General features: G+C 42.2%; 1 long non-coding RNA gene across 1 annotated transcript in view; it reads right to left on the reverse strand.

The window, feature by feature from the left end:
* Positions 1 to 5,555, reverse strand: part of LOC115944782 (uncharacterized) — a 157,916-nt gene extending 152,361 nt beyond the window's left edge. The window contains exon 1 of the long non-coding RNA XR_014144293.1: positions 990 to 5,555. This is a non-coding gene — a long non-coding RNA (uncharacterized LOC115944782). The remainder of the gene's footprint in view (positions 1 to 989) is intronic.
* Positions 5,556 to 10,234: the final 4,679 nt, after the last annotated feature.

Below are 10,234 nucleotides of genomic sequence, written 5' to 3' on the forward strand. Positions count from 1 at the left end.
GCAGGAGGGTAAGAATGAAGGGGGGGAAATAGGAGGGGGAGATGAACCATGAGAGATGATGGACTTTGAGAAACAAACTGAGGGTTCTAGAGGGGAGGGGGGTGGGAGGATGTGTTAGCCTGGTGATGGGTATTAAAGAGGGCACATACTGGGCGCCTGGGTGGCTCAGTCGTTAAGCGTCTGCCTTCGGCTCAGGTCATGATCCCAGGGTCCTGGGATCGAGTCCCATATTGGACTCCCTGCTCTGCGGGAGGCCTGCTTCTCCCTCTCCTACTCCCCCTGCTTGTGTTCCTGCTCTCACTATGTCTCTCTCTGTCAAATAAATAATAAATAAAATCTTAAAAAAAAAAAGAAGAGGGCACGTACTGAATGGAGCACTGGGTGTTATACACAAACAATGAATCATGGAACATTACATCAAAAACTAATAATGTATGGTGATTAACATAACAATAAAAAAATTTTTTAAAAGTACATTCAGTGAAATAAACGAAATTGTACACTGGGAAAACCTGCCCCTAGAGTTACAAAAATTATACATTTATTAATGATAGGATACATTTTCCTCACAATCTCCGTCATTTTGTTTTCCATTAAACTCTTCAGATACCTCCCATGAAGGCACCTTTGAGACATTTACAAAAGCAGGCAGACCCTTCTGTTGGCAGTATATTTTATTTTTCTATCATGGAGACGTCTATGTCTGCTCTGTAATGCTCCCTTTGGCTTATTGGCACAGCATTAGGGAGAAAATGGCAAACTGTTTCCAGAAAACGGATTCTCATTGCATCCTTTAAGACTGAAGAATGTCTTACAGCTTAAAGAGGAAGGGAAATACACAAAGGAATAAAAATCAAATGCGTTATACAATTTAAAAAGTTTCTTTAAAATATGAGAACTAGAACTTCAAAGGTTTAGCTGGAAGATATTGTCAATTATACAAGTTTTTTTTTTTAAAATCCCTTTTCCAAAAGGCAGTGTCTCAACACCTCATGGAGGATGGCATGATTTAATGAAGATCTGTACGACAGGGAGCTAGTTTTCCCCACACACTGGCATCACAATGAGAAAATAACTCTTCTACAGAGATTTCTAAAACGGGGAAGCACTGTTTGAGTAGTTTACATAAACTTGTGAAACTACTGCCTAGAAGATATGATTATAAACAAGTAAAAATCAAACATTTCTAACTCTAAGGTGGTTCAACGCGGAACTTGATTTAGGGTACCTGGGAACAGGGATGACAACCAGGAAGACCTTTTTAACAGTAAGCCAGCGACATCTACAGTCTGAAAATGGAAATAGTCGTGGAAGCCTTGTCCTACCCAGCATGGGGAGGGTGCTGGGAAGAAATGGAGAGGCCGTCACAGGTGTAGCTCACTCTGGAAACCTGCATGAGCCTTGGCTGGTGAGAGGTACTGAGTATGGAGTATTCTAAGGAGACCAAGGAGGAGGAAGAGAAGAAAAACAGAAAGAAGAGAGTTACTTTGGCATAAATGATGACCATGTAAAGATACTGGGCCAGGATGAGCCTCTGTAAGAGGTAAGGAAGAATGCAGGATCCTGAGGAAAGTGTAGCCAGCAGGAATTACATTTTCCCTGAGCACTTAGCTCTTTTCAGAGAAAATCTCTCTCCTGTGTTGTTTACTTTATATACACTTCTTTTTTCTCCCTTTTTCCCACCCCTCACCCTAACAGCACCTTCTACAAATCTTCTAGAGCTGGAAATCTGTTAATGATCCAAGGTTTTAAAAATTGCTTCATAAATTAAGGAATTTCTGGCTTTAAGACAATACATAAACTTCTACAAATAAACTGATCCTTACAGACCATCTTAGTCTGCATGTAACAGTCAAGGAACTGAAACTAGGACAATGTAGGTGACCTTGGGGTCACCCAGCTGGTGAGTGACAGAACACAAACTGGATAGGAGCTTTCCTCCTGGATTGGGCCCTGTAAGAATCAATTTTCCAGCAAGGAAGCCACACCTACAAAATGTTCCTCAGAAGTTTCCCCACCTCCAGCCCTTTTTTATTTGTTTTGCATATGTTTGGAATTTCAGAGGCTTAATAAAATTATGTATTTTCCTCATACATATTTTCCTCACTTTCTCTGAGCTATTTTGAGGAAAATTAGAATTCAATATAAATACATAGCTACAAGAGAAAATAAAATGGGCATATATCTCTAAGTTGATTTATCCAACATAATATGTTTCTGAAAAGAATAAACTGATTTAAATCTAAATTTTGTGGTTTTATGGTCCTTTTTAACACAATGCAACAAAATAAAACACCTAGCTTTTTATCTTTAATTCCCTCTATCTTTATGCAACTTTCTGCCATAACATAGTCATTCACTATAGAATGAAACTTCCTAGGGGGTCAGGAAATAGTCTAATTTTTTTCATAAAGCAAGTACTTTAGAGTGACCTGGGTGTTTGCCTTTTTGGTAAAGTTCTAAATATTGATTTTGATTAATCCATGTTTTAAAGAAGATTTATTTTCCCTTACCATTCTCTTTTGTAACGATTAAATATGCAGTGCCTCTGTAAGTCTGCTACTACATAAGCCAGAAAATCACATCCTTTCATATGTACTTTACCTGCAAGAATAAAGCTCCAAACACACCTTTTTCTTTTAATGAGATATTTAATATATTCACCTTTTTTTTTTCTAGGAGAAAAAATTTCAAATTTCAAAAATTAGCAACCATCATTGTTTTCGTTGTAATCCTTTTATAAAGCAGACAGAACAAGGCCAGAGTATTTTTCCAAATTCATTCTAGGTAGAGAAGCTGACAAAGTTGAATTTTACCTGAGCCCTATGCTCCTGGAAAACAGCACAGGTTAAAGGAATTTTCCCCTCGCTTTTGTGTTCTGGAAAATGGCTTCCTGCAAAGAACCACCCTTCCCATATGACTCAGATAAAATTCACAGGTGCCCCACTTGTTCACCCTATGACAAGGGCAGCCTTGGCCTCATAAATGATTAGCTGAGACCCTTGTCCCCACTGATTAACTGAAATAAAACACTTGTTAACCAAACTTTGGTTAAGCTTCTCTCCTTGCTTTGGGGCCCTGAACTTGAGCCCACTCTCAGCCCAAAACAGCATACAACACCTATTTATGGGTCCCTCTTGGAAAACAGGCTAGTGTCCGGGTAAGGCATTCTCTGACCTTCTGTCCTATATGCCATGCTCTCACCCCACTTCTCCATACCTAGCTCTTGCTACCCCTGTTCACTCCTCTTATAAAAGAAGCCCTTTGGGCCTAATTCTTGAGACACCTGCAGATCACATGGTCACAGTGTTCTCCCTATTGAAAGAGCCCCCTCACAAAATGCAATAGCCCCGTCCCCCCTTGCAATAATCCTTTCAAACAAAGTCTCTCCTTACTAAGTCCGGATTTGCTTTTTATTTGACAAAACCAAGAACTCTAAAGCTGAGGGAAGTTGACTAAATAAAACAGATCAGGATTATAAGATAAAGTCTTCCTACTCTAGAAGCAAAATCATATAATGTAACATAAGGATATTCCTATTTCTCCTATCTTTTCTTTACCCCAAGATAAAATTCCAAAACTTTACAAGGGCATTGGTTCCTGGAAAATATTTGCATTCAACTGAATAGTGAAATTAGTTTTGTTTTTGTTTGGTTCTGTTTTTTTACAAATTCTACTAAAAGTCCCAGGATTTTCCAAGTTTCATCCTGATATATCAAGTTCCCCAAATATGCCCAGCCCCAAGCTTACCTTTCAATGAATGAAAGAACTACTTAATTTAGTATTAGCTCACAAAATCTTGCAACTCACTATTTTGCAGTGAGGTGAGAAATCTAAATATCTTTATTCAAAATTCCTGTTAATATACTCAGTACTCAATTGTTTACCAGAACAGAAATCTAATTTTTCCATGACAAAACCACACATTGTAAGACCCAGCACTACCACAAATCTTCAGGACATTTCTATGGTCCGAACTGACCGATACCATATGCCATATTATATAAACAAATATGTACCAATGGGCTCAACTGTATAAACCACAGGAGGAAATGAAAATGATGAGCTGAACAGATGTTTTAGAAGCATAATCATTTCTCTGACAATCCAGGAAACAAAGACCTATGTATCCCTTTGGTCTGTGAAGATAGGTTGGAAATACTCATATGCCCACTCTTTATTTTTAAAGTATATATTTTGAAACATTAATGAAACAATCAGTTGGCTTCTCATAAACTTAACAGACCCAGGTAAATGTGAATTAATTTAGCTAGTGCCCTTCTACACATGTTGGAAAGAATCATTCATTTCCCTTGACATCAGTTCTAGGCTCAGATCCAATGCCCATATACTCTGATTCATTTCTACTGTATTTATTTAATGCTTCTATTTATTTATTCCTTTATTTGTTAAATATTTATTGGACACCTACTGTGTGGTAAGCACTAGGGATACCGTTCTGAACAAAATACATTAAAATTCTGTCCTCATGGAATTGTAATTTAGATAGAAAATGAATCAGATAAATGAGTAAAATACAGAAAATGCTAGATGTTAAATGTACTAAGGAGAAAAAAAATAAAGCAAGAAAAGGGAGCTACAAAATACTGAGGGGCAGAAGGATTTTAGGCAGTGACAAAGTGATTCTGGAGTCAAGATCTCAAGGAGGTGAAGGACCTAGCCATGCAGGTATCTGGAGGAAGGGAATAGCAGGTGCAAAGGCCTAGAGGTAGGAACAGTTACATACACAGTTAAGCACTGCAGAGGATATAAAGACGAGTAAATTCAAAGAGCTAAGACTCTAGTAAGGAAGCTCAGAATACACATGTACTAAAACTAATATCAAGTAGACTGTTTTAAGAGTTGGAAGAGTGATACAAACGCGATTCCATAGTAATTCAGATTCCATGGCAATAATATAGTTGGGAAAGTTCAGCAGGCAGGGTGAGGTGGGGTTACAGTGGGGTCCACGGAGGAGTCCAAATCTCTGAGGAGTTTGTGCAAAGCATGTCGGCCAGTGAAGCGGCATGCATGGGGCCAACTTGACTTAGGACCAAAATAGGGGGAAAATAGAAATGTTAAATACCATGTTGACTCATAAATATTGTGTATGTATGTTACCTAAGTCTATACATAAAAGTATTATTCAATCTGTTATACATAAAATGTTTGGACATAGACTAAATAGATCGTATTTCCCTATGCATAAAACTTGCCTTGGTCCCTCAAATGTATCTATGAAATGGGCGTCTTCTTACATTTATCTGAGAAAAAGAAGTGAAAAAATTCTTTGTCAAATATAAAGCCTTATAAATGGAGGCAGCAGGAGGGGTAGGAAATGGCACCCGGTTGTTGATTCAGAACCCAGAGGAGTCCAGGTAACTATTTTCTCTCGCCTTGGCAGGAGACACCCAGTTAGCAATACCCTGAAGCCTGCTTTCCTAACCCCGCTCCCTCCCCTCCCGCTGTCGGCCTCGGACCGGACCGCGGCCGCCCTTCCCACGCGCCGAGCCCCCGCGGGGCCCCGGGCGCCAGCCGGTCCTCCTCCCCCTCCCCCTCCCCCTCCCAGCTCCCTCCTAGCCCCCTCCTCCTCCTCCTCTTCCTCCTCCCCCTCCCCCTCCTCCGCGCAGCCCCCGCGGGCGCCCGCTCCTTTCGTCGCCGTTCCGGCCGGGCCGTGTGCCCCCCAGGGACTGAAACCCGCTCACCCCGCGGCGGGGAAGACAAGTCATCCAAGGTTAGGAAACGGTGGGACCAGAGCTACCGGGGCGGCCCCCGCGGCTGTGGCGTCGGCCGAGAGGAGGCAGGGAGGCCCCGGGAGGCGGCGGGGACCCGCAGGACCCGCAGCGTGAGCGCGGACGGCGGGCCCAACCCCCGCCCTACTTTGCCCTACTCTGCAGAAAATGGGCCAAGGACGTCATCCCCAGGACGTTACCCCGAAGTGTTCCTACGGACTGGCGGTTACACACGTTGTCCTTGGGGCGCACGGGCTGTCTGTAAAGAGCTAACTGTGCGAAACCCACCTTGGGTGGCGGCCCGGGAGCAGGCGCTTGGGACCTCAGGCGTCGGAGCCCGGCCGCTGCGGGAGGAGGCGGGCAGTGTGAGAGGGAGCTTCCCTCCCACCCCATCCCCGCCCCGGGCGGCGGCCCGGTCCCCCTCCCCCCAACCCTTCCTCCCCGCCCCCGCCGCCGGCCTGGGGGGCAAAGTTCACCTGACCGTGCAGCCCCCGACTTTCCACCCCGCAGGCAGCCTTGCCCTTTTCCCAGGGCACTGCTTGTATTCCTCACTTGGACTGGTGTCTCTGCCTGCGGCCGAATGAAGAATTATGAATTCCCTCTGCTTCAAAACGTCCATCAGAATGTTAGGGATCCTGTGTCCCCCACGCCGATGGTTTCCATCTGATTTGGGGAAATAAGTTCTAAGTCTCCGTTTTACCCTTAGACCATCTAAAAATTGAGTTGCTCTTTATTAACATTCCCTAAGGACCAAATGCCCCATTCTGCTATTCTGTGTGTGATCCCTTAAAAAAGCTCTAAAAGTACCCCCCAAATCTTCACCTACAGTTCTAGCGAATTACAGTTGACCCTTGAACAAGGTGGGAACAAGACGTTTGAACTGTGCTGGTCCACTTATACCTGGATTTTTTTTTTTTAATAAACACAGTACAATACTGTAAACTTTCTCTTCCTTACGATTTTCTTAATAACATTTTCTTTTCTCTAGCCTACTTTACTATAAAAATACAGTATATAATACATATACAAAATATCTGTTAATTGACTTTATGTTATTGATCAACAGTAGGCTATTAGTAGTTAAGTTTGAGGAGATTTTTTTTTTTTTAAGATTTTATTTATTAGAGAGAGAGAGAGACTCCGCATGAGCAGGGGGTAGGAGCAGAGGGAGAGGGAGAAGCAGACTTCCCGCTGAGCAGGGAGCCCAACCTAATGGGTGCTGAAGGCAGTCGCTTAGCTGACTGAGCTACACAGGCACCCCAAGTTTGGGGGGATTCAAAAGTGTGGAATTTTGACTGCACAGAGTCAGTGCTTAACACCTGCGCTGTTCAAGGGTCAACAGTATACTTCTTACAACTCAGGAAACCTAAATTATTATTTAAGTTAGTCTTCTTTCCACACCACTGTCTTCCTTTTTGAATCTTTAAAAAATATTTTATATACATGAATTTTAAATTCCATTTCTAATGAACAAAAAAGAAATTCCATTTCTAAGCGACTCAGTTTATTTGTAAAGAATATACATATTCTGGCAACTTAAAATATTATAAAGCCAAAGTGGAAATATATTAGGGATACTGATATTTAGATCAAGACTCAGATCAAGATGATGTTCTTTCTGTAAATTTATCATTTTAAAGAAATATTTTTAAATGTTACTTTTAACAAAGTAATTTTATTCTAAAAGATTAAAGAAATGTGCAAGGAAGACTTCCATTTATTTATCTTGAGGCTTATTAACTACAATTAAACAGTTCAAAAAGATCTCTGGATTTTTTTCATCTGCCCAATACATAGTTCAAAAGCAATCATTTGCTGCCCCCTGGCTGTAAAGAAATTCCTTATCTTTCCATAAAACTACTGTCATTAAAAGAAAAAAATTACTGTAAATTGAAAAAGTGTAGTGGAGAATTTAGGAAATGTATCACCTCCTATAGATACGAGGGTACTAATTAATACTGATTAGTAATCTGAACTTTTAGATCAGACCAACTGGATTCAAACCGCATTCTGCCCTATACGAGCTGTGTGACCTTAGTATTTGAACTTCCCTCTTCATTTCCTAATCAGTACTGAAGTGGGAGGGTGAGGGGTTCTTGTCTCACAGAGTCGAAGAATAAATCTCTCAGACATAGGACAGTGAGTAAAGCGATAAAGTTTTACTAAGCAAGGATATAGAAAAAGCTCTCAGGACTGAGAGTGGTACCGACTTGGTTGCCAGTGGGGGTTGTTAGGGTTGGTCTTTTATTGAAGGCTGACCGGGGAACTGAAATCCATTTAACATCTCCACCGACAGCGCCATTGAGTAAGGGCTAGTGATAACACTTTTAATGGCTTACTTCCTTTTTAGGGTCTGGTAATTCTTTGTTTGTCCCAAGGGACTGTTTTAACAAGACCCCACCTCTGACACCTAGGGCATGGTGGTCTGGTGTGTTTTCTTATCTCTGGTTTCCTTACACCTCCCGGGAGTTTTTGGGATTTCTGTGAGCCTGATCCCATAGCGCCCTACCTATCTCTCCCTACCTAGCCTGCCTGTCCCTTGCTCATGAAGATAATAAGAAAAATAATACCTATCTCACATAGCTAGTGTGAGAATTCAGTGGGCTCATACAGTGCCCCAAGTGTTGGGCTCAACTGTTAGGTTGGACGCCATGCTTGAAAGCAGCCATGAGGAACTGGAAAACCGTCCTCCACTGTGACACCAACACTGTTGATCTTGGACCCTGCTCTGTTTTTCCCTTTTGTCATAGCACTTAACACCTTCTAACATACCACAAAATTGGATAACTTACGACATCTATTCTCGGCCTACACCTCATCACCGTGTAAACTCCAAGGGAATCTTTGTTCTCTGACACCTGCCTAGCACCATGTCATAGTCCGGCACATATTGGGTACTTCATGCATATTTGCTATTGAATAAATTTGCTGCTGTAATTTTGTCAATAGTTGCAGAACCCGAGGCTCTTAGGGTTGCAAGGAGTTTTCAAGAACAGCACCTTCACGCATCAGCCTTTTGTGACAGACGTACTCTGTGCCCGATATTGTTAAAGGGACATGGTATACAAAATGTCTGCTGCACAATTTGCCATCCAGGAGCAAACAAGCACAAAAAACAAATAATTTCGGTACAATCTCAACACTGTAATAAAGAATAAAATGTGGAGGACTGAAAACAAGAGTGTAAATCTCTCCAGGGGAGTCAAGAGACAACTGAGCGAGGATGAGAGATGCTCTCTGGCCAGAGAGCACGGGGTATGTTCCAGCATAGGAGCAGCTTGAAACAGACCCCTGGCAGAGCACTGTGTGTCTGGGGGACACAGAGGAACATAGCTTGGGATGGGGTAAGGTGATTCAGTACCGTAATTATCGGCCGACATGCCCTCAGGTGCACAAGGGCAGTGTTGTGATTATGGGTGTTGACAGAGTTTTAGGTTTGGTTTGGCCTGGTTTGAACCAGGCAAAGCGGCAAACTGAGAGGAAGGGTACCAATGAGGGGTGGTGATCAGGCTAACTGAGGACAAATTGCCATTGGCAGATAATCCAGGTTGTTATAGGTAGATAACCCAGGATCAGAGCAAGCAAGGAACCAGGAACTACAAAGAAATGAGAGTCAGAGGAAGTCTGAGGGATGTCAAGGAGACAACCATGGCTCTATTCTGTGTATGCATCCGTGTGTCAGAACAACCAGCAGCCGCTATGGAGGGGAGCTGGCCAGAACTGGGATGGCAAAAGGAAAGTACTTATCCTTGGGCCACAGAACCGTTGATGTTAGTCATGCAGAGAGCCGGCAACTCACACTACTCTGCCAACTTGTCTCCAGGCAAGGCAGTTGTTAGAGTGAGTTCAGGAAGGAAAGAAAAAGCTTTCAAACCAGTTACTCTGTACACAAAATGATGAAGTGATTGAATTTTTCCACTTTTTAATTGCTCTTCTTGGCACAGTATAGATCCCATCATAAAGAAATGGAATTTCTGGGGCACCTGGGTGGCTTGGTCAGTTAAGTGTCTGTCTTCAGCTCAGGTCATGATCCCAGGGTCCTGGGATCAAGTCCTGTGTCGGGCTCCCTGCTCAGGGGGGGAGTCTGCTTCTGCCTCTACCCTTCCTCCCTGCTTGTGATCTCTCTCTCTCAAATAAATAAATAAAATCTTAAAAAAAAAAAAAATGGAATTTCTTTCTATGGATTGATCATACTAAAAACCACTTAAAAATGTATCCTTGATGATTTTTATTGCAACCTCCTTAAAAACAGGGAATTTCAACAAACATGACACTGAGAATATCTTCAGGTTTACAACTGTAAAATGTTGGAGGTGGGAATATTTCCCATTATTTTATACAGTAGAATTCCCTTATTTCCAGGGGATACGTTCCAAGACCCGCAGTGGGGGCCTGAAACCACACTTAGTACTAAACCCTATACATACTGTTTTTTTCTTAAGTATATGTATACTTACGATAAAGCTTAATTTGTAAATTGGGCACAGTAAGAGATTAACAAC

Source organism: Leptonychotes weddellii, chromosome 4 (genome assembly GCF_054177405.1).
Source record: "Leptonychotes weddellii isolate Sample4059 chromosome 4, ASM5417740v2, whole genome shotgun sequence".
Classification (NCBI taxonomy): domain Eukaryota; kingdom Metazoa; phylum Chordata; class Mammalia; order Carnivora; family Phocidae; genus Leptonychotes; species Leptonychotes weddellii.